This window comes from Pelobates fuscus, chromosome 4 (genome assembly GCF_036172605.1).
Source record: "Pelobates fuscus isolate aPelFus1 chromosome 4, aPelFus1.pri, whole genome shotgun sequence".
NCBI lineage: Eukaryota > Metazoa > Chordata > Amphibia > Anura > Pelobatidae > Pelobates > Pelobates fuscus.
Genome location: NC_086320.1, coordinates 225998088 through 226021543, shown reverse-complemented (window position 1 = coordinate 226021543; position 23456 = coordinate 225998088). Strand labels below are relative to the sequence as shown.

The 23456-nt window shown below is 40.0% G+C and overlaps 1 protein-coding gene across 2 annotated transcripts in view; it reads right to left on the bottom strand.

Moving 5' to 3' along the window:
• The window catches only part of COL15A1 (collagen type XV alpha 1 chain), a 353153-nt gene that overhangs the window by 202056 nt on the left and 127641 nt on the right, over window positions 1-23456 (bottom strand). The window lies entirely within an intron of this gene.

The following is a 23456-nucleotide window of genomic DNA, read 5'->3' as shown; positions in this document are numbered from 1 at the left end:
TAAAACCTATTAACCCTTCAAAATACATAAAAAATCTATATATAAAACAAACTTTTAACCCTTCAAATTATATATACAAATTCTAATTATATATAAATTAAAGTTTTAACACTTAAAATTATATATACACTTTCTAATTATATATTAATTATCTTTTTTATTTTAAGCCTTTATATATATATTCTCATTTATATATATAAAGTATTTAAAATTGTTAAGCCTTCGTAATGATATTTAAAATTATTATATGCAATTGTTACCCTTTTAATTCTTAATTTTTGTGACTAAGTGAAAACTTTATCCTTCTGTCATCCAAAAATGATACTGAAGAACAATATGTATGCTAAGACAATGATGCCTTTACCATGTTTTTTTTTTTTTTTCTTCGTATCCACTGTAATGGATGTTTTGAGAGAGCACGATTTCATTGAATAATGGCATCTGATCCACACGTCAAAATGTATTTATTGCAGATTTGTTTTGTGCTGCTGGTTTCTGCATTTTTACCAGACAATGAGCAACATTCATCTTGAAGTGCATGAGATCTAAGATCCAAAACATCTTTTTGGGTGCCTCTGAGTCCTCCCTGTAGTTATACCAATTAATAACAAGTTCAAAGGCATGTGTTATAATTTACAGTGTCCACTTCCAAAGCCAAATTTCTGTCCTGTTAAGATTGATATGTTGGAGCAGTAGGTCACCACTTACTGCTTAATTTTCTTCACTACACCTTTATGTAAATGTTCATTTACACCTGTCCACCACCTCCACTTCTACTGCAAAAAAAGATATATAGACTTCAGAATATATTCATAAACCATTTAACTTCACCAGCAAAATTTTCCCATTGAAGCTCACAACTTTATTTTATTACTCTCTTTTTTTTTTACATTTCGTTGTCATACTTCAGTGTTGGCTTTGCAAAATTACAGGCTCGTGCTGACCCAGGTGCAAAGATTTTCTTCTCAGCCAGTGTTTCCAATAGATTGTAGGACAGGTAGTAAAGAAAATCTTAAATTACGACTTGTGGTTAAGATTATCGATCTTCTGGCTGACGGGCCATGCAACAGCCACTCCAAGTCGCATGCTTTCCTAGCTTTCTTGTAAGCGCTCCATAGCATTTGTTTGGTGTAGCATGCAATCATATGAAATAGTACTCTTGCTGCACAGGATGGCACCATTATGTTCGTCAATGCAGAGATTCCCATCAAGTGGCAATTCCAAATATAGTTTAGGAAATAGCATCATAAAGTGGATGTACTTTGAGACAATGCCTTTGTTTTCTGCTAACTTAATACAACTTATTGACCAAGTACAGATATGAGCATTACTGGAAGAACCAGTCATGGATGAGTGTATTTCTGAAAAGGCCAAGTGCTATGTCAAAATCTCTGAAATTCTTTGAAATTTCCTAACTCCCGTTTCCAAGTGAAAACAAATCAGAGTTCTGTCTTATTCTGAGCAGGCATTCTTGTAACCCACTGTACCACTTTACAGAGCATAGATGTTGTTTATTGCTGTACTCTAAAATGGAATTGCTATATGTTCATTAAAATTTGTAATTTTATTGTAAAAAATATTTTATCAATATGTTTGTAACACACCATGCCACTTTGCAGAGCATAGGCATTGATGTTCATTGCTGTACTCTAAAATTGAATTGTAATATGTTCATTAAAAATTAAAATTTTATTGTAAAAAAAGTATTTTATGAATATGATTGTAACCCTCAATACCACTTTGCAGAGTAAATGTTTTATTTTTATTTTAATTGCTGTACTCTAAAATTGAATTGTAATATGTTCATTACAAATGTTTTATTTTTATTCTAATAAATGATTGTAATAAAATCATAAACCAAGAACTCCACTTTAATGCTTTTTTGATCTGTCATTTTATTTGAAAATATAATCTGCAGTTCTCTATACTGGAAACATCTATCAGGGTTATTACTTAAATCATAAATTCTCTTTAAATTCTTAATTTAAGTCCAAAATAGCCAAACTAAAAGCATAGTTTACTTAGCATTATTATTTTTTCTAATTGGTATTTTTTAACAAAAAATGTAAATTATCTTTTAATTTTTACTTTAGTAAAGCACCCTGATGTTTCCAATACAGAGAACAGAGGCACTGTCATCCCCTCGCACACACTATCACCCTCCACTGAGGCAGGGAAAGGCTGGGGTCAGAGGAGGGGAAGAGCAGGAGGAGTCTGGGAGCAGAGAAGGAGCAGGGGGATTCTGAGGTCAGAGGAAGGGAAGAGCAGGGAGAGCCTCGGGCAGTGGAGGGAGAGCCTGGAGCAGAGAAGGGGCAAGGGGAGCCTGGGGCAGAGAAGGATATACAAGGAGCAGGGGGAATCTGGGGCAGAGGAAGAGCAGGGAGATCTTGGGGGCAAGGAAGGGGAGCTAGTTGGCAGGGAAGGAGCAGGGGGAGCTTGTGGCAGGGAAAGAGCAGGGGGAGCTTGGGGCAGGGAAAGAGCAGGGGGAGCTTGGGGCAGTGGAGAAGCAGGGAAAGCACGGGACAGTGAAGGAGCAGGAAGATCATGGGGAGCTTGGGGCAGTGGAAGGGTGGGAGCAGGGAAAAGGGCAGTGAAAAAGTAGGAGGCAGTTGAAGAGCGGAGGGCAGGGGGAGCATGGGACCGTAAAGGAGCAGGAAGAGCTTGTGGCAGTGGAAGGGTAGGGGAAGAGTAGGAATGCAGTGGAAGAACATGGAGCAGCGGGAGCTTGGGGTAGTGGAAGGGTAGGGGATGAGTAGGGGCAGGGGAAGGAGCAGTGGAAGAGTAGGGGCAGGGGAAGGGGCAGTGGAAGAGTAGGGGCAGGGGAAGGGGCAGTGGAAGAGTAGGGGCAGGGGAAGGGGCAGTGGAAGAGTAGGGGGCAGAGGAAGAACATGGAGCAGGGGGAACTCTGGGCAGTGGAAGAGCAGGGGGCAGGGAGAGCATGGGACAGTGAAGGAGCAGGAAGAGCATGGGGAGCAAGGGACAGTGAAAGTGCAGGAAGAGCATGGGGAGCTTGGGACAGTGGAAGAGCCTAAGGCAGAGAAGGGGAAGGGAGAGCCTGTGGCAAGAGGGAAAGAGCATTGGCAAGGGGAAGAGCAGGGAAAGCCTGGGGCAGATAAGGGGCAGGGAGAGTCTGGGGTAGGAGGGGGAATGGCATGGGGCAGGGAGAGCCTGGAATAAGAGGAAGGGAAGAGCATGGGGCAGAGAGAGATTGAGAGAGAGAAGGGGCAGGGAAATTCTGGGGCAGAGAATGGGCAGGGGAAGAGCATGGAGCAGAAGGAGGCAGGGAATGGGAAAAATAAATACATTTAACATAACAGCAACTGTATTAATAAAAAAATATTACAGGTACAATTTATGGAATCTGGCTGCCAAGGGGATCTCAAGTGAAAAAAGGTTGGGAACTGCTGATATAAGTGATGTACTCATTATGTTTTTCTGGTAATTCTTAAAGGGACACTCCAGGCACCCAGACCACTTCTGCCCACTGGAGTGGTGTGGGTGCCAACTCCCACTACCCTTAACCCTGCAAGTGTAATTATTGCAGTTTTTTATAAACTGCAGTATTTACCTTGCAGGGTTAACTCCTCCTCTAGTGGCTGTCTACTAGAGGGCACTTCCGTGTTTATAGCACATGAAAAGTGTGCTATAACATCGCTGGACATCCTCATACTATGTGAGGACCTCCAGCGTTGCTGAAATCCCTATATTAAAGCATTGAAAGCATTTTTCAATGCTTTCCTATGGGGAGGTCTAATGCGCGTGCGCCCGCCACGCATGCTCAATCGGTCTCCCCCACCGGATGACGTTGCGGGGGAGGAGAGTGGGCGGACCCTGACCCAGCAACCTGGGATGGGGGGTGAGAAGGAGAGGGGACCTGCAGTGCCAGGAAAACAGTTTGTTCTCCTGGCACTGGGGAGTACCTTTAAGCAGCACTCTCATCAAGTACTGCATCAGACAGACTTTCGGAAAAGGCAGGGATTAAACCGCTGTTAGTCCAGTCGACCTCTGAAGCAAGGCTACGAAATTCAATGGCGTACTCTGCAACAGACCTATTGCCTTGTTTTATACGCATTAATGCTTTGGCAGTGGTTTTCTCTTTACCCAATGGCTCAAATGTCAGTGTAAACTCCACAAAGAATTCTTTATAGTTATAAGCTACAGTTTTATTGCTCTCCCATAGAGGATTGGCGCATGTTAATGTGTGCGGCCGGTTTATTAGAATTATGGGCGGATGTAATTCTGGTCGGGTACACTACACTACCCATAACTCCCTGGGACTACTGGGACTCATAGGTCACATGTCCCACTATTATCATTACATTTTAACACATCAAATGCTTGTTTTAAATGAAAATTAAAGCTATACTAACATGTATCTCTGTAATATTCTAATTGTATGGTTTTTATTTATGTTTGATATTATTCCCAAATTCGATTTTCCTATTGGCACCAATTTTAATCTTATTATGTTCTTATATAAACAATGTTTGCCAGGTTGTTGTTTTTACTCCATTTGAAGAAGCCACATGTGGTAAAACACGTTATGGTTTTAAATTGTGTGTTTTAGCAATAAAAGTATTTTGGTCACCTAAGCTGTACTAAATGTATTTTTATTGTGTTTTATACACACTTTTTTTTTTTTTACCTACTTTTATCCTTCCTGGCAATTTTATCTGTTCCTGAACTCCGAGGTGGGGATCATTCCACCAACTCCTTATCAATAGAGCAGTATTTTCTGCTCTATACTTGTGAGTATAATTTTAATTATTTGTATCATATTGAGAGCACTATTGTTGTTTTCTCACCATTATACAGAGCTGTGGATACCCAGACTGTACTGACGACCACACCCTTTCTGTATATCCTTTAAGTGGGGATCATACCACTGTGCCCCCTCCACTCCAGAGCTGGTTATAGCTCTATTAAATGTGAGTGTACTACCTGCTTTTGCTATAATACCTATCCCTGGATTTTGGCTTATTGCGCTATTGGTTGTTTTTTTAGCACTCTTTTGTCTCTCCACATATACGAATATTTTAACCATCCAGACGGATCAACTCCTGAGGATTACACCCCAATTTTATCCTGTTTTAGCAGTGAGACTTTTATTTTATTTAATTTTTTGACTACCAACTCCTGAGGATTGCACCCTATTTTATCCTGTTACATTAGCAAGACTTTAACTTTTTGGCGCAACCTTTTTTGTCTTTGTATTATTTCTTGTCTTTTTTGAAGGGTTAGAGGGATTCCCTTCAGGTTGCTGCCCACCGACAGTGTTTATAAATTAGCACTTACCTTCTATTGTTTTCCATGTTAGGGCCTCACCTGTCAATCAGTTCATTGTATATCCTATTTTGGATCTATCAGAAGGGAATGATCCAGGAGACGCCTCAAAGTGATATTCTATTTGATTAAGAAATCCGCAACATTGCTGAGCATCGCCTCCAAAATGAGGAGGAGGTGATAAGGATATCGAAGGAGCCTTAAACACAATAGGAATGCTCACAACAGGAGGGGAAGGAACTGACAGTGGATCATCGGGTTGAAAATGAGCCATACGGGCTAGAAGCATTTGGAAGGCCTGGGCAAATTGATCCATGCAGTGATCATTTTTCTCCAGTCTCCTCTCGCAAACTAACATGTGTTGACACAATTCTTCAGGGTCCATGTCCCTGTCGTATGTCACAATTACTGTGTGACCCAACACACAGAACTATATTAACACAAACAACGTATACCGGACCTTAGAATGGCCAGATTTAATGTAAAAGAGAATGGTCAAAGAACGAGCCAAGGTCGGGGATACAGAATGAGACAATACGAATAACTAGCCAAGGGTCAGTATACCAGAAGAAGGAAAAGTTAAAAACATAAGCCAAAGTCAATAACCAGAAAAATATACCAAGAACGCATTCTCTGACAACCGACAAGTGGAAACCACGACAGGGCACTGAGAAAAGGCATTACAGGGCACTGAGAAAAGGCATTACAGGGTTTAAATATGCCTCTCAGTGCTGTAATTGGTTAGAACTGGTCTTTGAACCCAAAACGTGTGTGTGCATCGATAATGTGACGTCACACGCATGCCGGTTTCATCTTTAATGTGCGCAGTGCTCCCTTTAACAGTAAGAATGGGAAAGCAGCGGGTGGCGACCCTTAGAACGCCGCACCAGCCGGAGCCCGTCTTCTTGGAGGATCGGACCACTCCAACACGATCCAGGTAAGTTAATTTTTTGTTCATTTTTAGAGTGACCGCCCTGCTCATGTGCGGCCGTGGCACTCAGGGACTTTTATCTGAAGTATCGGTGCGGCCACACTGATTAGGCATGACCGCGATGATACAGACCCGCTGTGCCGTGACATACACACACTGACACACATACATTTGTACAGACACACAAAACACGCATAATGATACACAGATAAAAACACTGACACCCATATAGATACAGACACAGATACATGCAAGTACACCGACAAACAGAAACAATCACTGACACATATCTGTACACAGATACAAACACTGCCACACATGCAGATACACAGACACACACATGCAGATACAGCGTTATTGAATTTGCGGGCACTATGTAAATAATAAAATAATAATAATAATACACAGACATACACACACACGGCCACTTACGCAGATATACAAATGCACAAAAGCAAAAACTGACACACATCTAGATACACAAACACAGAAGCAAACACTGACACACATCTAGATAAACAAGCACACATAAGCAAACATTGCCATGCATCTAGATACACAGATACACTGTCCCATATGCAGATACACAGACACACACTGCCACACATGCAGATACACAGACACGCAGATACAAACACTGCCACACATGCAGATATAAAGACACACAGATACAAACACTGCAACACATGCAGATGCACAGACACATAAGCAAACATGGACACACATGTAGATACACAGGTACACATACTGACAAACATGCAGATACACAAACACGCAGATACAAACATTGTCGCAGATGCACAGGCACACAGATACAAACACTAATACACATGCAGATACACAGACACACAGAAGCAAACACATGTTTTGCTATGATGAACTGTTTGTCAGTTTATTATGGACTGGACTACATGAAGAAAGTGCTGCACATGTAGTAAAAAATCATAAAGGTGTTCCGTTTTTTCCTATCTGGTGCCAAGCTTAATTCTTAGGTTTACCAGATTACTTTTAAGCTCCTAGATTGGCATCTGTCCAATACCTTGCAGTCTCAGCAGGAAGACATTTTAATGATGGAGATAACAACCTTAATAGCTTAATGTTCATGCTCAATGTTTTTGGAGACAACACCACACACTACATGTGGTCAGATATTTCTGAGATATAATGTGAATTTTCCGTTTTAAACAGCAATTCATGCTGTTTATATACAATTTTTTTTACCTACTTTTATCCTTCCTGGCAACTTTATCTGTTTCTGAACTCAAAAAATCTGAGGTGGGGATCATTCCACCAACGCCTTATCAATAGAGCAATATTTTCTGCTCTATACTTGTGAGTATAATTTTAATTATTTATATGTAATTTTTATCAAATTGAGAGCACTATTGTTTTCTCAACATTATTCAGAGGAGCTGTGAATACCCAGACTGTACTGACGACCACACCCTTTAAGTGGGGATCATACCACTGTGCGTCCTCCACTCCAGAGCTGGTTATAGCTGTATTAAATGTGAGTGTACTACCTGCTGTTGCTATAATACCTATGGATACCCTGGTATTACCCTGGATTTTGGCGTATTGTGCTATTGGTTGTTTTTTATCTCCCTTTTGTCACTTTCTCCCACAGAGACCGGAGCTGAGCGGAGGGAGCAGAGAGCAGGGGGCTGCGTGGGAGAGCAGGAGGAGAAGGCAGTGAGGAGGGGAGCTAGATCAGGAGAGCAGGCCCCTAACTCCCAATTACCTCAGCCAACAGAATGGACTCCATGGAAGCCACCCTCCAGCACCATAAAGGTAGTAAACTGGAGGGTGGCTATAAAAGTGTAATTTTTGACCTGCATCTTTATTGCCAGTGTGTGTCAGTATGTGTGTGCATGTCTGTCAGTGTGTGTATTTGTATGTGTTTCATCGTTGTGTATATCTGTGTGTCTTTGTATGTCTGTCAGTGTGTGTATCTGTATGTGTGTCAGTGTCTGTCTGTGTATATGTGTGTGTGTCTGTGTGTATCTGTATCTGTGTGTCAGTGTGTGTGGTGTGTCTTTCTATCTGTGTGTCTGTATCTGCATGTGTGTCAGTGTGTGTATGTGTATGTGTATCACAGTGTGTGTGTGGCAGTGTATGGATATATGTGCATACATCTCAGCTTTCAAATGCCAACACTACACACAAATACACCCCTGCATTCAAACATTAACACTACATACAAACACACTCTTGCACTCAAACATCAACACTACATACAAACACATCTCTGTTAAATACAAAAATTAATCATTCAAAAACCAAGACTACACATATATGCATGCTGGCATTCAAATGCCAACACAACATATAAACACACACCTGCTTACATTCAAACACATAAATACTGCGTAGTGCAAGTGCATGCTTGGGAAAATGGTAGATTCCCAGCTGTCAAAATACTGTGGTACATGTACAACAGATGTGGATCTACCTTTTGGCCACCCTTCTGATGGGGGGGGGGGGAGCAAATATGATTTTGCACCAGGGCCCTCTGTATGTTAGTTCCGCCACTGACTAATGATTTTAGCTATCACCACCATGACATTTCCTACCCAGGCTCTTCTGGCCATCTTCCTTTACGAAAATGCTCAGAGTCTCTCATTGTCAGGCGTGAGTGCACAATCCATGTTTATATTAGAAAATGAGTGAAATCTAATTATGGTGTTGCAATTATGGGTAAACAAAAATGCCCGTGAATGCTTGGGGTTTTGGTCAAACTATATCAAAACAGTCTGACAAAAATCAGAAGTAGTGCACTCATACTTTTCTAGCACCATAATCACAATAATTAATGTGATATCATAGAGATCTTTGGATTTTCCCTTTAACTCAAAGGATATGTGTGCATACTGCTGGCAATAAGGATAGTAAGGATACAAATATGGTCTCTGTGGCCAGCAGAATGTCCACCAATCCCATCAATTATGGCTTAGACAAAGAGGAAACAACCTTCAATGAAATATAACATTCAGCTTATACATTTGCTGACAACTTTAAAGATATGTTATATATATTTCCAAGGTGACCTTGCCATTTTCAATTACTAGAACTAGACTAGGAGATATAGAATAGATTAGTTCTGAAGTGTTATTTCATAAGCTAGATTTATACCATGTAACATTTACAGATAGGCTCTAATGAACATGTTTCCAGGTATAATATATTTTAAATGAATTATGGTTTTACATTTATTGTCAATAACAATTACACAACAGTTGCAATTTTAATGTTGAGAAAATAAATTATTACAAAGTTTTACGTTTTATATCTTTCTTTCCCCTTATTGCTTATAAAATAAATATTGATTGATGCCCTGCTGCATTATGATCAGTAAAGGAATGGAATGTAAAGAAGTTCAATTAACTGTAAATTATGTTTCATCTCCAGTTTATTTCTGTGGGATATATTTTGTCCATGCAGCTATTCTTCTGTGGTGATGGTGTATAAGTCAGAATTGTCTATTAAATTGTCACTGTTACATTGTAAAAGATAAACACTTTCAGAGCTGAAATTCCATTTAATCAACAAAGCAGCATATTCAGAACTATTCAACTGTAGTTCAATGTACATACCTTTATTATTTTACACCTTGGGCCCTTAGTCATTCCAAGACACAAGTCATTCCAGATCTACCATCCACCCATCTTCTAAATTTTGTAATGAAGTATAATTATAACACGCTAATTTATTTTTAAAAGTGCTGGAGCTCATCATATATTTTACAGAGACACTCAACTGCCAAAATTAAAACAATTAATAAGTGTCACTGTTTAGTAGATATACACCTAATAATATATAAAGAATGTAAGCTCGATTGAGCAGGGTCCTCTTCAACCTATTGTTCCTGTAAGTATATTTGTAATTGTCCTATTTATAGTTAAATCCCCTCTCATAATATTGTAAAGCGCTACGGAATCTGTTGGCGCTATATAAATGGCAATAATAATAATAATATGCACAGATGCATTTAAAGGCACACTATAAGCACCCAGACCACTTCATTTCACCTGTACCCTTAAAAGGACACTATTGTCACCATAACAACCTAAGCTTAATTAATCAGTTTTGGTGTATAAATCATTTCCCTGCACTCTCACTGCTCAATTCTTTGCCATTTAGGTGTTAAATCACTTTGTTTATGCAGCCCTAGTCACACGTCCCTGCATGTGACTTGCGCAGTCTTCCTAAACACTTCCTGTAAATAGTCATCTAATGTTTACACTTCCTTTATTGCAAACTATGTTTAAATTATAATGTCTTATCTACTGTTCTGTTAATGTCCTGTTTGACCTTTCAGGAGCCTCCTGTATGTGATTCAATTTCAATTTACAGACCAGGAGATAAAAACTGTTATATCTGATTGAAAGTGAAATAATTTTGTGTTTATGTAGGTTGTGTCAGTCAGGGCCGGATTAACATAGGGGCTAGGAATGGAATAGGCCCATTGATTTTTTGTAATTTTTTTTAAATCTTTTTTTTTTTTTTTACACACTACTCTTAGAGTTGCCAGGTATTTCTCATGTATTTCTTATGGTTGCCAGGTAATTCTCAGAAGTATTTCCCAGGTATTTGAGGCTTCCTAGCCGGTGCCGGAATGGCAGTAATACCGGCAATTCAAATGTCTGTCTCAGTATAAACAGAGATTATTCTGCAATACCAGCGCCGGCCAGTAGGAGTCGCTGTTTGTGTGGAGAGAGGCAGGGATAAGAAGTTACAGCATCTCCCTCCCTGCCTCTCTCTACTCACTGATCCGCAGGAGAGCAGCTCTGCACAGAGAGTTCAGACAGCAGTTTCGAGCCTGAGAGACATGGGGACAGTGAGAGACTTGGGGACGCTGAGACATAGGGACACGGGGGAACCTGGGGACACAATGGCCCCATGTCTCCCAGTGGCCCCTAGTCTCTCAGTGTCCCCATGTCTCCTAGCCAGTGTCCCTAGTGTCTCAGTGTCCCTGGTGTCTCCCAGTGTCCCCATGTCTCCCAGTGTGCCTGGTGTCTCTCAGTGTCCCTAGTGTCTGTGTCCCTAGTCTCCCAGAGTGCCCTAGTCTCTAAGTGTCCCCATATATCTCAGTGTCCCCATGTCTCTCCCAGTGCCTCAGTGTCCCCAAGTCTCACAGTGTCCCAATGTCTCTAAGTGTCCCCTAGTGTCCTAGTGACATCGGGACACTGGGAGATATGGGGATACAAACACTAGGGGACACTGGGCGACATGGAGACAGTGGGGGACACAGGGAGACATGGGGACACTGGGTGACTTTGAGACTTGGGAGATATGGGGCACTCCCAGTGTCCCCATGTCTCCCAGCCAGTGTCCCTAGTATCTCCATGTCTCCCAGTGTCTCAGTGTCCCCTAGTATAAAAGAAAAAATCTCAGGCACTCACTGTGATAGATTTAAGCAGGTTTATTGGACACCACAACGTTTCGACCTGTACCCAGGTCTTCATCAAGTCTCCAGTGTCCCCTATGTATCACAGTGTCCCTTATGTATCAAAGTGTCTCAGTGCCCCAGGTCTCCCAGTGTCCATAGTGTCTCAGTGCCCCCTAGTCTCTCAGAATCCCCTAGTATCCCAGTGTCCCCATGTCTCACAGTGCCCCCAAGTGTCTCAGTGTCCCCTAGTATAAAAGAAAAAAAATCTCAGGCACTCACTGTGATAGATTTAAGCAGGTTTATTGGACACTGCAATGTTTTGACCTGTACCCAGGTCTTTATCGAGTCTCCAGTGTCCCCTATATATCACAGTGTCACCTATGTATCACAGTGTCTCAGTGCCCCACGTCTTCCAGTGTCCCCTAATGTCTCAAAGTCACCCAGTGTCATCATGTCTCCGTGTCCCCAAGAGTCTGTGTCCCTAGGTCTCCCAGTGTTCCCTAGTATCTCAGTGTCCCCATGTTTCCCAGTGTCCCAATGTCCCCTAGTGTCCTAGTGACATGGGGACACTGGGAGACATAGGGACACAGACACTAAGGGACTGGGAGACATGGGGACACAGACATATCCCCTTTTTGTGTATGTTCGCCCCTTTCAACAGTTCTGGTTATGTGATTTGTGTCAGTGGCCCACCCTTTTACCCCATCCATAGACTTCCTGCTTTACAGGACACTGCTGTTAAAGGGTATGGTATGGGATGGGTTTACTTGAAAGATGAAAGTGTGAGATTAGCATAGGGTATGTGTTTTCTCATAACTGCATCCTATGAGTTTCCCTCCAGCACCATCTCCATCAGATACATGACGCTTAGGAGGTAGGACTGTTTTAGTGTTGTTGGTCAATAAGATTTTGTAATTAGGCCCATCATTATTGTCAGCACCAGGCCCACTGGGCTCTTAATCTGGCCCTGGTGTCAGTCACAGCCAGTGGAGGTGTGGCTAGGGCTGCATGAACAGAAACAAAACTTATAAATGGAAGTGAATTGTGCAGTGAAATTTCCGATGCATCATCTATACACAAAAACTGCTTCATTAACCCCTTGAGGACACATAACATGTATGACATGTCATGATTCCCTTTTATACCAGAAGATTGGTCCTTAAGGGGTTAAGCTAAAGTTGTTTTGGTGACTATAGTGTCCCTTTAACCCTGCAATGTAAAATATTACAGTTTCAGAGAAACTGGAGTTATTTACATTGCAGGGTAAATACTGCCTCTTATGACCAGCAAAGGGTCGTTGTGCACCATGGATGAGGGACACTATAGCAGTTAGAATACGATTTTGTGTTCCTAGCACTATAGTGTTTCTTTATTTATGCATTTTAATATTGTGGGATATATCTAATAACAACTTGCAAAAGCTGCAAGTCTCATGTGTTAAGCCTTAGCAATCCCTCCCCTTCTCATCCAGCCAAGACTTCAGTTGGCTGTCCAATCACAGATTTCCCAAATGCAGCTCAATGAAAGGTCTTTAAAAGGCAACTGCCTGTCACTTGAGTTAAGCTCCACTGAGCTAAACAAACCAGGAAGTAGCATGACCTGTTGTCTGTTTAAAAGCCAAGGGGGTGTAACCAGGTTAATGTATAAATTGTCAATTTCTGTTGAGATCTGCGCACATTTTTTTTTTTTTTAAAGAAGACACACTCTTCACACATAAAGCTTTTCAGCAAACTAAAGTACTTTAGTTTTCCGGGGTGTCCCTTTTATTTCTTAAACAGCTGATGGTTTCAGTTGATTCATGCAATTATCTCTAAAGGGGAAATGTCACTTCCCTGGAGTTTTAATATTATATTTACTTACACCTATATTTAGGATATACATATTTCTAAGGTGTGAAAAACCAAATTAAATTTAGAAATCAATGCCTATTTATCTTGCAACTGGGTGACTCCCTCTTAGCTCTCTGTCCTTCACACTTATAAGTGTTTTCCTTATACCAGCTAGCACAGAGAAAACAGAGAAGAGAAAAAAATAAGCAATGTTTCTATTTCCCCTCTTCATTTGCAATTATTGTCTTAGCTTTAAGTTCTTCTAGCTTGTCCTCTGAACTTAACAAAAACAGAACATTTCATGAAAAAGGTTAACATAAGTTATAGATGATTGTCAATGTTTTATTCAATCGTGTAAATTCCAGAGAAGTGACAGTTCCTTTTTAACAACCTACTCATACAAATGAACATGAACTACTAATTTACTTTTTATTATATAATAAAATTTAATTCAATCTCTGGACACCGATGGTTGCTGCTCCTCACCTCCACTGCAGCTCAATGAGAACCGGATACTCTCAGCAAATGAGCAGGAGATTTTGGTTCTCACTGAGCTGTTGTAGAGGCAGGCACCTCTGGCAACAAACCCCAACAGCACACTGTAGTGGTTATGGTGCTTGAACTTTTCCCCTTTAAATCGCTGGCTTATTAAAAAAAAAAAAAAAAAAAAAAGCATGGGGATATTTGCGATATTCTAACAATTAGGACTGCAACTTTAAAATTTCAAATTAGCCTGTTTTTCTGCTCTGTAAAAAGTATTTAGAGCAAAGCTGCTATTTCCCTCATTTTCATATATATTTTTAAATTCATGTGGTAACATGTCAGATTTAGCCCACCCATAGCTTCAGCTTGTTATATTAGACTAATTGTCAAACAAAGGCTTCAATGTTTCTATTACTCACAATGAGAATAATAATTCATATCTTGTCATCGGATACACAAGTCACACTTCATTAGGTTTGTCAGGTATTTGCATGTTCTAACTTAAAGACAATAATGGAACTTTTATTTAAACAATGACAGTTTTGTTACTTGCAAAAGAAAAGAAATTCAGAAGACATCAAAGTTTTTATATCTTGGTTCATTGTATAACTATAACATTTAGAAAGACTGAGTCATTACCTGTGTAGTTAAGTCTCTGTGTGACAAATAATTTAGCAGTCATTAAGGAAATGAGAACCAGTTACCTTGGCGATGTGTAATATTTCTTTTACCAGCCTTTTTATTTATATGCACTTGAAAGATTGTAAGGTAAAGAAAATTAGGAAACAAGGGCCATCATGGGGGGCATCATGTATTGAGAGAGCAGAAAGATCAAAAGCTTGCAAATAATCTGTAGCTGACTGAGTGGGGACTTTTTACATTGTCTGGAGCATAGCTTTGAATGGGCAATGGGAATATACAACAGAAGTCTGAAGAAGATCTGAAGAATTCGCCTTGGGGATTGTTGTTCCTATGTGAGTAACAGCCATAGATGGGTTGCTGAAGAAGCATAACTTCTGAATTCAATTATAAGTGGAGATTGGATTTGGCTGATCTGTTAGCGCTCGGTTAGCGCTTATAAAGAAACCCACCCAGAAAAAGGGCTTGCAGTGCAAAATTACACACCTGCATGCTAAATGCCTCATTTCCCCCAAAATAGATACTGTGACAGACCTCTCTGTCTTTGGATTACTTTTATTTCACCTTGGTTCGTCTGTTTGTTCGGTAATTGCCACTTGTCCGTACGGCCCCATGTGTTATTCCCTGCATACGAAAGAACTACCGAACGGCAGGCCACCCAGCAAGGAAGAGTGTTGCTTGTTAACCTCATTAGAACATTGTGGTTAACCACAGGCAGTTTCCACTCTCGAACTGTCGGCTGGGTGGTCGTCGTTCATATGACAGCGGCCATCTTGGATAGTCGAACACCCAGCGGTGTTCGTCGACAAACCTATGGAACTAAAATCGGATGGCAGAAAGTTTCAGAGAAACTGCTATGTTTACCTAGGGGTTAATCCAGCCTCTAGTGGCTGTCTCATTGACAGCCGCTAGAGGCGCTTCCGCGCTTCTTACTGGAATTTTCACAGTGAAAAGACGCCAGCGTCCATAGGAAAGCATTGAGAATGCTTTCCTATGAGACTAGCTAAATGTGTGCTCGGCTTTTGCCGCTCATGCGCATTCAGCCGGTGATGTCAGAAGAGGGAGGTGAGTCCCAGCACCGAGGGAGCCCGGCGCTGGAAAAAGGTAAGGGATTAACCCCTTCCCCCCCTTTCAGCGCCATGGGAGTGGGACCCTGAGGGTGAGTTTGTTTTCCTGGCACTATAGTGGTCCTTTAAAGAAACATTTGTAATAATTTTAATTACTGGTTCAGCTTATTTTCTATTGCGTCATTGGATTTTTAAAAATGATTGATTATTTACTTATTTATTTGATTAAATCTGAGCTTCTCAAACAGTTTGAATCGGTGTAATTTATTGTATAATTTGTCAAGATTCTATAAAAACCCTGGCTGAGATCACAAAAGATAAATAAACACTTTTGTACATGTTTTTCATGTTGGATAATTAACCAGCCGCTATTACTGAAAGTCAGGTGCATTCTATTAGTTCTATCTACATAGTTACTAAATATTATAACTAAGATTGACTGAGCGTAAAATACTTGTAAGACAACAAATCTTTCATCTCCTGATTGCTTCCCAGTTAGGGGTCTTTTTTAACAGTGAATATAAAACTGGCATCTGTGTGGAATGGTGAGAGGAAGGATAACAGATATTTTTTTTTTAAAGTGACATTATAATATGTTTTCAAAGGAACTCCACTTTTAACATAATTAAAGTAACACTATAGACACCATTTTTTTTTAGTTTAATGAAGAAGTTTTGTGTATAGATCACTGCTCAACCCTTTGCCATTTAGGAGTTAAATCCCTTTTATTTCTGTCCATACAGCCCTAGCCACACCTCCCCTGCCTGTGATGAACATAGCCTGCAATATTGTTTAATTTTCATTCAGACATTAACCCCTTAAGGACCAAACTTCTGAAATACAAGGGAATCATGACATGTCACACATGTCATGTGTCCTTAAGGGGTTAAAGGAACACTATAGGGTCAGTAATAGACCTCCATCCCTGCCTCCTCCACCCCCCCCCCCCTATTCCCCTGGGTAGCTTACTTACCTTTTTTCAGTGCCGCGCAGTTTCCTCCTTTTTGACCTCGTACCAGCTCTGCCTCCTCGGCTGAGATCAACAATTTGACAAACTCAAAATGCAAAGTGTCAAATGCAAAGCGTGTAGACCCTGAACATCAGTACTACACACTGTGCTGCACTGATCCAGGAAGCACCTCTAGTGGCCATCTGAGTGACTGCCACTATGGGTGTAACGTAAAAGCAGTGTTTACATTTAAATTACTGCAGTGTCATACTATACACACCAGAACAACTACATTAAGCTGTAGTTGTTCTAGTAACTATATTGTCCCTTTAACTTACTTGAAAAGTTGTATCTTGTGTAAACTGAACTTTAATCACACACAGGAGGCTACTGCAAGCTATATGATATGTAAATTGAAATGTAATCACACACAGGAGGCTACTGCAATAGCAAGCTATTAACAGTGCAGGAGATAAGAAATTCTAAATTAAACAGACTGATCAGTAAAGGAAGTGTAAACATTAGATCTCTCTTTCGAGCAACTGTTTACAAAGGCTGTGTAAGTCACATGCAGGGGAGGTGTGGCTAGGGCTGCATAAACAAAGTGATTTAACTAAATTGAGCAGTAAGACTGCAGGGTCATGATCTATGCACCAAAACTACTACATTAAGTTAAAGTTATTTTGATGACTACAGTGTACCTTTAATTTGAATTATTACATTGGAAATACTATTAAAAAATACACACACTGATCAGCCACAACATTAAAACCACTGACATGTGTAGTGAATAACTGATTATATCATTACAATTGCACCTGTCAAGGGTGGGATATATCAGGCAGCAAGTGAACATTCAGTTGTTGAATTTCATTTGTTGGAAGCAGGAAAAATGGGCAAGCAAAAATATCTGAGTGACAAGGGCCAAGTAGTGATGGCTAAGTGAGAGCATCTTAAAAATGGCATATCTGATGCAACTTGCAGGACTTAAAAAATCTTTTGCTAATATCTTAGTGCCAGATACCACAGGACACATTCAGAGATCTTGTGGCGTCCATGCTGTGATGAAACTAGCATGTTATTCCGGACTTTTATATTTTATTGATTCGGTAGCTGTAATTACCAAAAAACGACCACCCCCCCTGGCTCATTATCTTCAAAGAACAGTCAATTAAGCACTCTCCCTGTGTGGCCGCCGTTTGTATAGTCGAACGCCACATTCAGGAGAAAACAGCGGCCATGTTGCTTGCACCAAAGGAGGCAGCAGGACTAGGTTGTCGAGAGTCTGGAACTAAAATCGGACACTCGACTTCCCGAACACCGGTCAAAGTATACAAACTCCTGCTTCCTTTTCCTGACCCGCCAGGAGAGCGCTGTTCGGTAGTTTGATTCCCACGAACTAGGGGAACAATCAATGCTATGAGCCAGGGGGTACCATTCGTACATTTATTCATTTTTGAGATAATACGAAATTGACTGACCGCACAGCCTAAACTCATGGAACGGTTTCTGGGCAGGAGCCTCATGTGAGGTCGGTTAAAACTAGACTTCCATATAATTCCAAAACCCTGAACTGATCTGGGTGATTTTTGGATATGTTGGTCACCCAGATCATGGTCACACACACATACAAAAACAATGCTTTTTACAGTTATTAAAGTAAAACAATATGAAGTAAAAAAAAAAATTGTGTTTCATGAGTAAGGATAACATAGATCAAATATATTTCTATGACTCTATAAAAATGTAGAAAATATTCCATAAAATTAAAGAAATCACAAATAGTTTCACAGAAACAAATATGTAGTTTTATGATTTTTCATTGCATATCAACCTCACAATGCAGCACACACAGAAAAATGTTGCCTTAGCAACACATCCAGTAGTCACAAACGCCAAGTTAAACTATTAAGAAAAATAGGCATTTCTGAGGTAGAGCATTTTAAATTGGTTCAATTATGAATATACTTTGAGTAAGCTTGCGCCCTGGCAGGCATTCTAAGTGCCAGCTCACCATTTTCCAAAGATAAACACGTTCCACCTTTTAGAACTGGCTTAATGGCTGCATTGTCAAACATTCCATCCAAATATTCATGGGAAATGGATGTCATGGCAGCTAATGCTATATCTGGTGCTTTGGCTTCTACCACTTCTACAATGGAAAGATACAGTGTATTTAAATATATCCGCATCTTAAAAAAAAAAAAAAAAAACATAAAACTATACAACCAGAGGGTTATTTCCTTCTTTTTGGAAACTAACTACAAATGAAAAATGTTATAACGTGCCATATAACCACACCCAATAATTGATGCATTGCCTGCAAATTCAGCACTGTACTTGTGAGCTAGGAAAGGTTGTCAGTAGAAATAATTTGTTAATAATTTAAAGAGGACAAGGTACATTTCATAGCTTTAGGGATTATAAATTGTTTACTCCAAACTTGATTGTTTTATAAAAAAAAAAACACCTTAGACTAATAATGCACTATAATATCATAGCCTTTTGAAGTAATTAAACGGCTAAAGTTCTTTAGCTTCCTGAAGTGCTTTATGTGTGTATCCTCTTCATTTTACAAAAAGTGCAGATTTTAATAGACATTGACACTTTTATAAATTAACCTGGTTGTACCCCCTGTCTTTCAAGCAGACATGTCCTGTTACTTCCTGATTTGGTTAACTCAGTGCAGCTAAATTTAAAAGGCAGCAATTGCCCAGAGACTTTTCATTGAGCTGCATTGGCAAGTCTGTTTGAACCGCCACAGAAAGTCTGGGCTGGGTTAGAAAGGAAATATATTATTAAATATTTGGATGTTCATTTGGGGTATAGCTACTAAACAGTGATTTTTATTTATTTATTTGGGCATTTATTTGGGCAGTGGAGGAGATTTAGGAGGAAAAGTCTCTCTTTACTGTCCTAAAGTCCCTCTTTCATAGGAGCTCCAATCTCAAAGTAATGTGTTTATTCTACAATAAATGTGTTTAGAAACCAATTATGTGCAAATAAGATACACTACTCTTGTTCTAAATTACATTTTAGTTGCATAAATTACACTGCACTAACTAAATCAGAACAAGATGTCATACTATAACGGCGATACAATGTTTGAACAATGTTGTCACAAACATAGATAGAATACAAGCTTGCTATGTCAGAATTTCAAAGCCATATTTTATCAAATATGGAGTAAGGTTTACATTGTAGGCAATCACTATACAAGTCAATGAAACACTTTCTATTACAATTGCTTTATTTGTGCTTAAAGGGACACTATAGGCACCCAGACCACTTAATCTCAAGCAGTGGTGAAACTACCGCGGTCGCAGGGGTCGCAGCTTTGACCAGGTCTGTCACTCCAGGAGGCCCTGCGGACCCCTGCAACTGGGTGCCCGCCGCCATGTGTTGTGGCCCCGGCCCACGCAGTGTAAATGCTGGAGCCGAACGTTAGGGGACCCATCGGGTGGCACATGCTGTTAGGGCCACCGGATGGAAATTAATATCCAGGGGGCTTGGTCAGCGATGCAGCGCTTTAACAGCACAACTGGGCCCCCTGTGATGACATCAGAGCTGTGTGTCTGCGTCTGTCAGTAAGTGTGTGTGTCAGTCTGTCTGTGAGTGTGTCTGTGTGTCTGTCAGTGTGTGTGTGTGTGTGTGTGTGTGTGTCAGTGAGTGTGTCTGTCTGTCAGTCTGTCAGTGAATGTGTTTGTCTGTCTGTCAGTGAGTGCATGTCTGTCTGTCAGTGGGTATGTGTGTATATGTCAGTCAGTGTGTGAGTGCGTGTGTCTATCAGTGTGTGTCAAATCAGTGAGTGTGTTTGTTTAGGTTACCGCCCCCCCCATGCCGTGCCGGTCTCGCCTCACCTGGCCCCACCCCATGACTGAGATGATTAATTCTAATGATCTTAGCCAATCCAATGCTTTCCCATAGGAAAGCTTTATGAGACTGTTGCGCATGTGTGTCAAAACTCCATGCTGCACCAATAAGCAACTCCTCATAGAGATACATTAAATCAACCTCCATGCACAGCGTAGGGAAGCTGAACGTAGGTTCTGCGCACTATGCAGCAGGGACCAAGGATGCACCTCTAGAGGTGTCAGAGTGACTGTCTTTTAAAGTGTTTCTAGGTAACAATGTAAACATTGATAAGTGTACAGCGACGGGCTATAGACACCAGAACAACTACGTTAAGCTGTAGTGGTTCTGGTGACCATAGTCTCCCTTTTAAGAATAGTATTGTTGAGAATAAAAAACCTGGCTCCGACAATTTTTTGCTGTCTCCTATATTCCGAGCAAGTATACACATTTGTATTCATAACGCTATAGTGTTCCCTTAATGCATCATCATGTGAGGTTCAGCAAGAAGAAAACAATTCTAATTTAATTAAGGACATTCAAAATTGAACATTTGAGATGTTATGCCTGATCCAGCAATATATGTCAGGTGAAAATATTTACTTGCTGACAAACTTGCAAGCCAATTGTAAAGAATAAATCTATAACTACCTGTACCCGAATTAGTCACCAAATTGATTTGGCTATGATAGGTCCACTTTAAGAATGAGAACAGATACATGAAAATAATTTAGTACAGTTTTTTTAGAACAAAAAAAGAGATATCATGTATTATTTTTATTTGAAGGGGGCAAATTCATATCCTCTGGATAAACGTCTGTTCATGTGTTACAAAACTAGAGGATGTGGATACATATTTTGGTGCAGATGGTGTTAGATGTTGCAGATGAAATCCATGTCTTATGATCATGATATATAATCACTGCATTGCCAGTAGGCCATTCATCACAAGAAAAAGACATAAGAGCTGACAAACACCCTGCCAATTCTTCCACTGACAAAATAATTTTCACAAACAGCTTTGTTTAGCAAAGTTATTGCAATTGGTATAATGGTTATTGCAGGCAGTGGTGTTATAGAGTCATGTGGTGTAAATGTTGGAACTGCTGGTCCACATTCAGTGGCGGTGGTGTTAGTAATGCAGGAATTGATGTTGGTACAGCTGGGGCTAGTGTTACAGGGGAGGTTGTTCCAGCGATAAGAATGGTGATAAGAATGGTGTTTATATTCTTTGTTGTGGTATGGTTTCTTTGCCGAGAATGGCTAAAGAATGGTTAGTGTGCAACCACTATATCAAGGCTCTCAGCACTGCATTCCTGTTGCTCTGGCACCAGAATGGGTGTCTGGAAGCATGACGGCATGGATGAGGGAGAAGGTTAGTAGGCCAGGGATTGCAGGGATTCTCTGTGTCTGCCAAAAATCTATAGTCTTGTCCCATTGCGAGTGGGTGTTCCTCCATTCACTTCCCTGTCTAGTCAGTATCCCACTACTTATCTCTTGATGTGGTTTTCAACATTTCTCTTTATTATCTCTATCCTTTATAATTATCCTAAACTCAATAACCTTTGTTTCTTGAAGTACAAACACAGGTAACATAAAGTGTTTTATACAGTTTTTTTTATATATTTGTTACTTTATTTTAGTTATTTTCCATAAAAACATTTGCATTAGACAACAGACAGGCGGGGGGATAAGTAATAATCACTATTACTTTACCTTCTAGTGTTCTAGTGTGTTTATCCCCCTTTTTACACCTTTGTGCGGGTATCCCTATGTCTGTTGCTGTTTTGTTTTTAATTCCATTCCCTACCTGGGGAGCATTTGATTGGACCAAGATAAGGCAGCAATGACGTCAGATGGACGCATGGAAACCAGCGCAGGAAGTTTTGCTCAGCGTTCTATTCAAAGTTTATTTGTTATTTGCAAGATTATAAGAGATGGGACCTAGTAGAAATGTTGAAACCAAACTTAAAAAAAATTAAGTTGCCTGCAGTAAAAAAAGATATAATTAACTGTAAAACAAGAAGTTATTCTACTAAGAACACTTTAAAAACATAGCTGAATTAAATGTAGTTCATAGGTCAGTGATGAATTTAGGAATGCATCCAAGTACTCAGTTTTTCATCAGTACATAATCAGAATGAAAAATATTTAAATGATTAATAAAGTTGAAAAATTTATTCTAATGATCAATTAATAAAACTCTTTAACATGCCACTTATTTTCAGAGTTCTGTGTGATATTATGTCGGCATTAGCAGGCTTCCATATTATGGGCATGGAATCTGTGCTGATTAAGCTAATAATAAACTAATTTTTCACATCAAATGCAATTGAAGAGCATTTATTTGCTCTGGAGTAGCTTGTCTTTCTTCTCTGATTGGGTTCATTAAGTGAATCCAAATCAGAATATACGTCACTGACTACTGAAACAATATAATGACTTTACTGCACCATTTACAAAAAGTAAATGAACTTGTGATATTTCCATTTAGACTTGTATGCCAAAAAGCACACCCCTCACTATTACAAATATGAATATTTAAAAGTATGGAACTGTAATTGGTATATTAAGTGACGGTTTAATGGTATTTATATTCATATTATGTCAATAAATCAAAATAAGAGTGTACCAAGGTTACTCACTAAAGTCTGAGTCTCAGTAGGGCAAATATTGTTAGTTAAAAGGGGTTATTCATTAAACACCAGATTTTGTCCAAATGTACACACGTTCCTAATTCTGCCGGTATTAATTGAAATGCAGTTGTAATGCTGCTATGAGGTCCCTGAAGCTTTATTACCATTAGTGGCTGAACCATGAACGGTTTTACCCCAAGTCTGCTCTGCAGACTGCATTTCTCTCTGTCCCCATCTACCTCTGCTTTCAGAAATTCTTCTAAAGAAAACCTCAGATTGCCACCCGGCAGGGACACTGCTGTTTGGCTTAGAACATACAATTGACACTCAGATTTGAAAAATTTGGTCTGGATTGCAACCATCCAGCATTATTCAGTCCGACTGAAATCCGGATTAAA